Genomic DNA, 6,925 nt, shown 5'->3' with positions numbered 1-6,925 from the left:
AAAAAAAAAAAAAAAAAAAGAGGAAAGAATAATTAGACGAGTGTTATTTCCTGCTACTGTTTTGTTATACACCGCACCGAAAGAACAGACATGCCTGTGCACCCTGCTCCATCGATCCGTCTTTACATCGATGACATCTGAGATCATCCCAGTGATCGCTCGCTCGCCAGCTTTCCTTTCCCATTGCAGCCCTTCCTTTCTGAGAACGCCCTTGGCTTCATGCTTTCTTGAACTCAGATTATTTGAGACAAAGAGAACTTTCCAGGGATGACCTTTGTCTCCAGCACAACACAAGAGTAATTACGTAGTAAGTTTGCAGGGGAAATAAATCTTTCTCTGCTCTTGACCTGCCACCCAGCTTCTCTGTGAATCCCAAGTCAGCACACATGGACTTTCCCTCTCAGTCTAAGTATTAATAAACACCAGCCATGCATTGGAGGGGAGACGAAAGTACACCCCAAATCTTTTTATCTGCGCAGAAATTGTGCGATAATCTGCGTTCATCATTTGCTGTGTTCAAATGAGCTGTGTGTCCGCGGAGACCACTTGAAGCCTTTCTTGTCGTGAACAGGTGGCTTACTTTCAGGATCTCCCTGATTATTTTCAACACAAACATAAATAGGAGAGTAAGGGAAGTTTGCCCCACAAGCTTCTAAAACAGATGTCCATTATATTGAAGTGTTCCATCAGGGGCACTAACTTTGTTATAGACTCTGTAACGGCAACAGCCAGCTGCTGTAATTAACCATCGATCTGAGTGGTATGTAGATTTGTAGTTCCGAGGAAAAGAACTTGGAATCCATTCATAAGGTGCATAGCACAGTACTAATCCGTACTGTTGGTAGTGCTGTGCGCTAGGAGAGAAAAATGTTTTTCCAAGTAAACAATATTTATAGCTTCGAGGTAGAAGCAGAAGGATCACAAATTTGATGTTATCTTGGGCTATGTACCCAGTCCTATCTCAAGCAAACAAAAATGTGTGTGTGTGTGTGTGTGTGTGTGTGTGTGTGTGTGTGTGTGTGTGTGTGTGCTGAGGTGATGCAGTACCATGTCTTTGCATCTCCAGAACTATGAACTAAGTAAACCTCTTTTCTTTATAAAGCTAGTATGCTTCTGGTATTTCTTTACAGTAACACAGAACACTACCTAATAAAGACTCTATGCCTGGTGTTCATAGAATGAGTTTTTTAATGAGATGCTTAATTATTGAGCCCATACTAAATACTAGAAAGCTTTTTGAAAAGCTAAGAGTTCCCATACAGAAAACATTCTATGCATTTAAGGGAAACTTCTTAATTTACGCATATCTTTATTTTGTTTTTGTTTTGAGACAGGGTCTCATTCTGTAGTCGTGGCTGACCGAGAGCTTGCCAAGTAGACCAGGCTAGACTCAAACTCATAGGAACATGCCTGCTTCTCCCTCTGACATGCTGGGAGAATAGGCAAGCACTATCACACCATACAATTTTTATTAACTATAACTTTATTTGACAGTTCTATACATGATTCCTTCATCCACCCATTCACCCTGTACTCCTCCTTTACCTCCACAATTTCCACATCTTCCATGTTCGTGCTTCTTCTTTTCCTCTGTGACCCACTGAGTTTAACCAGGGTCATCTCCATGACTGTGGGTTTGGAGCTGTCCACTGGAGCCCAATGGGCTCCCCAGTGGGAACACAGCTGAAGAGAATGACTCCTCATTGCCCACCATGCATTGATAATCAACAGTTCTTCAAAGAGGGGATAGGGCCCTGGGTCCCTCCCTCACACCCGCCTGGTGCTAACAGGCTCAGGCTTGTTCAGGCACGGTGCAGGCAACCACAATTGCTAAGGGTTCATAATAGTAATAACTGTGTTAGAGCATTTCATGGTTGGTTAAATTTTCAATACTAGATGGAATTGTTGGTCAGCATTTGTGTATAACTGTTTATGAGACAGATGCCCCTAACCTCCTGTGTAGCCATTCACATAGCTCTGAAAGGAAATTCCCTATGACCGTGTGTTGAAAGCTTTTCGTTGCTACAATGAAGTCCCCAAATCTAGGTACTTATGAAAAAAGGTGGTTTATTTAGCTATAGTTCAAGAGATTCATGTGTAAGTGAATGGCCACATATCTGTGACTCACTGCCTCACCCTTTGATAGCAATGACAGCGGCTCATGCAGGAGCAGAGAGTAGAGGAGCCAGGCCTGCTCTTTACAGTTCCCCACATAAACTCAAAGGGCCACATCAGAATGCCTCATGCGCCCAGTGACCTCAGGATTTCTCACAAGTTGCATCTGTTTAAGGACCTGCCACCTCTCCAGAGCACAGACCTAGAACACGCAGTGTAGAACAGTTGCTGCAAGCCCATTACTGTCAGCTCTTGGTCCTCAACACTGTTTTCACATCACAACCCAGGAACTCTAAGCCACCAGGCCTCACCCCTGCCTCTTTCTCTAGCTGCTCTTGGCTCTGGCTACCATGCTTAAGCTGCTCCTGCTCCAAGGCTCCATCCTGAGGAAGGTGTTAGAGTTTCTCAAGGACCTACCTCATCAATGAGGCTTGCCGGGACATCAGGGCTGGTCGTATGAACCTGAAGAGCATGGACTGGGAGCAAATCTCCCTGGTGCAGCTCACCTTGCACTCCAGAGGCTTCACACAGGCCACTACAATGGCAACCTGACCATGAGCATGAACTTCATCTGCATGCACAGGCATTGACGACACCAGCACAGTGAAGGCTGAAGACAATGCACATACCTTGCAATAGTATTTGAAGCAGCAAATCAAGAGAACGTTTTAGGACATGAATTGAACTTAACTGGTTTATGTGGCCAGCACCTTGGATCCCAGAGGAATACAGCTATCTGTGCCTTCTGGTGAACCTGCACATATATGCCAAAACCTTAGCCATGCTGGAGACATTGTAACGTCCTGCACAAAAGATGGAGTACTGTCTTCTGCAACTGGAGAGCTTGGAAATGGAATCATTAAGTCATCACAAACAAGTAATGTTGAGGAGGAGTAGGAAGCTGTTGCCATAGCAACGAACCAGCCAGTTCAGCTAACTTTTGAGCTGAGGTATGTAAAGTTTTTCTCAAAAGCCACTCCACTGACTCCTAATATTTAATACTCAGTATGTCTGCAGATATACCTTGGTACAGAGTACAAAATTGGTAACATTTTTTTAATTGGAATTACTTTTCTTTTTTGTTAATAAATAGTTTTTCCATGCAATATATTCTGATCATGGTTGCCAAAGAACTCTTTGGCTCCCTAGATCAAAAATGAAGAGATCTTGGGCATAGATAGAATGTGAGAAAACTGAGCCTTTAAGGGCTGCTTTTGCGATGCCAGAATGTTCTTTTCTGTCACCAAGTTTATCCCCGAGTATACTTGTAGACATCTGTCAACAACCTGTTTTTTTCTCACCACAATTTGTTTCAAGAAAAATTTCAAGGTAAAAACTTGTCTGGTTATCATGAATATTTATGCATTAAAATATTGGTGATTTTTGTAACAAATAGATATTGGTGGTAAATGCACTTTTAAGAAATGTATTTCAACTTAAAGTCAAGTGAATTTTTAAAGTCAAAAAAATTAAAGAAAAAAAAAAAACATAAAGCCCTATCACTTCTGGGGGACAATTCCCAGTACATGAACCTTTGGGAAGACACAGACCGCATTCAAATCATTACAGATTGCTTCAAAGTGTTTGCAGAACAAGATGGAACCTAGAGAAAGCCAAGGCCTTGTAAACTTTCCAAACCGAGGATGAGACCGTTTGTGGGACCATGGCACTGTGTGAGTCACTCAAGCAGACTATGGGGACAACCTCTGTAACTCAGGAACCTCTGCTTTGACTGACATCTAAGTTTTCTCTCCTAATCTTACCAAGGCAAACTCTGTGGCTGACTCCATGCTGGCTCCTTCCTTTGATGTAATGTAGCGCCACCCAGACAGACATCAGCAGGAAAACCAGCAGGGCCCCAACTTCTGGGGTACCTGGGTTCTGGGGTTCCCGAAACATAAGAAGGAGGGAAAAGGAGAAGGAAGAGGAGGAAGACAAGGGGCTTCCTGTTTTGTCCCATCTTGTTTTCCTTACTTTCATGTTTTCAAACTTTTGTTTAAGTTGTTCTTTCTAGTTCTACATTTTTCTAAAAAAACAACAACAAAAAAAAACTATAAGCCCACTTGCTAACTCTTTTTAAATTTATTTTTATTGTATGTGTGCGTATTTACCCCCCCACGTGTGTGTGTGTGTGTGTGTGTGTGTGTGTGTGTGTGTGTGTGTGTACACTACCTACATGAATGTAGAAGACTTCTAAAACCAAAAGAGGCCAACCAAAGTTTCCTAAGTTTTACTGCCATGCGGTTGCTGGGAACCGAACCTGCAAGAACAACAAATGCTTTTAGCCTCTGAGCCATCTCTCCAGCATGCCCTACCCCTCTCTTTTTAAGTGATGAAGTTAGCACACAATGTGGGCTTCATGATGGCCACAACCCTTCTTATTCAGCCAGGACACTGGCTACTGCTTCTCTCTCTGAGCATCAAGCTACATCATTATAAATATGCCCAAACAAGACCTGAGTGCCCTGTAGGGCAGTTTGTACAGACTCCTTTTTTAATTGACCCTCTGAAAACAAAGTTCTATGTAGCAGGGTTAAAACTCCCCCAGGGAGCTTCCTTCCTCTAACAGATTTTCCAGAAGGAACTCACAGCGGGGTCCTTGGTTTGATTTCCTGCCCCGGTTAAAAGCCTTCTGGTAAAAGATATATTTCATTCTCGTTTTCCACTTCTTAAATGATGTTCACCTAAAATGAATGCCTTCACTCCCTCAGAAATAAAGGAAGAGGCAATCATCATATGTATACACACAGATATATGTGTGTATACCTATATGTGTGTGTTTACATATGTGTATATATCATCATGTATATGTATATATACATAATCTCCAAGAGAAACCCTCCCTCAGTTTAAACTAAGTGACTGTGTTGAGTAACAAGGGGCAGACTTCTGTCGTCACAGTCACCAGAGCAGAACAAAGGGAGTTACAGCAAAGATAAAGAGGAATCTTGACAATACAGATGGGTTCCTTTCCTTTCCAGGGATATATGGTGACTTTTGTTTGTTTGTTGGAGTTTCTCCAAAGCAGCAGTTGGCCACCAATATGTCCCTGTGGGCAGACAAACGTATTTGCAGAACAGCTAACTCACCACAAGCAAATAGAGCTATGGCTTCAAGGTTGATCCAAGACTTTGCCTTGGAAAACAATATTTATTTTCCTGCAGAAAACAACGGGGATTCTGGAGTGTTGAGATTTCAAGCTTTAAACTCCCGCACTTCTGCATCTTTGCAGATGAAACAAGTACAAACAAGGTCACAGTAGACTAGGGGTAAGCTTCCCCTTCAGAGAAAAGACGCAAAGAAACACCAAGGTTGTGGGCAACCTCAGAAGCTAAACGGACACAAGGGCAGTTTCTCCTTGGAGAGAGAGCACAGCCCTACTGACACCTTGACTTCAAACTTTGACCTCTCGACTGTGAGGATCCATTTTAGATGCTTCAAACCATCCGGGATGTGAGAGTTTTTAGGGGGCATTCTCTTTAGTATGTAGCTGGTGCTATTTCCAAAGGTATGTGTGTGTCTTTCTGGGACTCCTTAACACCTTCAAAAACTGATCAGGAAGCTAGAGCTTCTGTCCACTGTCACCCGGGACTAGCATTTGTTTCAGGAGCATGTGGGGATTGCCAGACTCCTCCTTCTTTGCTTTCTAGGTTTCAGTGCATGAGTCAAAGTTTCATTCTATGTCCCAGGTCAGGCTCACATTCACTGTGCAGCCTAAACTGGCCTTGAACTCAAAGCAATTCTCCTGCCTCTTCTACCTGACAAATGCCAGGATAGCAGGTGCGTGTCAGAGCACCGCATTATGCAAAGAGTCTGTCGAGAACTAGCTTTCTGCTGGATGTACACGAAGTGGCTAGTCCTGTCTGGTATTTAAATTTCCACCATTTGGAGGGCCTAACTCGGAACAGGAGGAAGGAAGAGCCTAACAGTACCCAGTCAAAGAAAGTCCAGTAGAAAACATCCCTACTGTGTGCTTACTTTTTTAAAATTTAAATGTTATTATACATTGTCTCTAAAACATATCGACAGGCCAGATCTTTTTTAAAATGCACTTACTTTTAAATTTTACATGTATAGGTGTTTATATATATGTAGTGTAATGTGTGAATGATCAGCCTGGTTTACATCGTAAGTTCCAGGACAGAGAGGGTAACACAGAGAGAGCTTGTCTCAAACAAACAAACAAATAAACAAACAAGCCAACCAACCAACCAACCAAAAAAACTGACAACAAAGTTATTTTGAAAATGTTTAACTAATTGAAAAAATATTTATATGATGCTGGATAGTGTTTTTATTCATTGTATTTTAGTTAATATAACAAAGCAATGGGTTTCCATACAACATTTTCTTGCATGTATGCCACTGAGCACTGTTCATCTCTACACCCTGACCTTTTTGCTGCTTTCTTATGCCACCTTCTATCTGGGGTGACCATCATAAAAACCAGGGGCCAGGTGAAGTAGGCAATGACTCACCAAAACAAGAGTTCTCATCTGTTCGATTTCTCCATTCAATTAGAACCAAATACAAACACATTTTTTCATTTTCTCTTTTTCTCACACTGCGTGTGTTTCCTGCACGTAGTTCTTGAGCAGGCTACAGAGGCAGAGCAACTTTTTTTTTTTTTTTGCATTTCCACATTCAACGTTTATTTTAATTTTTATACATAGTATGGGATGTAATAAAATAAAGCAAGGAACAGCAACAACATCAAATATCAAACATTGGGTACGACAGGGTTGATCTAAAACACTATAGTACAATTCTTTTTTTTTTTTTAATATTTTTATTACATATTTTCCTCAAT

At 41.8% G+C, this 6,925-nt stretch overlaps 1 pseudogene; it reads left to right on the top strand.

Annotated features, from left to right (window-relative positions):
• Nucleotides 1-2,465: 2,465 nt before the first annotated feature.
• On the top strand, nt 2,466-3,114 carry LOC110296089 (annotated as a pseudogene).
• The last annotated feature ends 3,811 nt before the right edge of the window (nt 3,115-6,925 follow it).

The sequence above is a fragment of the Mus caroli genome, chromosome 1, assembly GCF_900094665.2.
Source record: "Mus caroli chromosome 1, CAROLI_EIJ_v1.1, whole genome shotgun sequence".
Taxonomy (NCBI): domain Eukaryota; kingdom Metazoa; phylum Chordata; class Mammalia; order Rodentia; family Muridae; genus Mus; species Mus caroli.
Note: the sequence above shows the minus strand (reverse complement) of the source record. Positions and strands in the feature narration are given on the sequence as shown.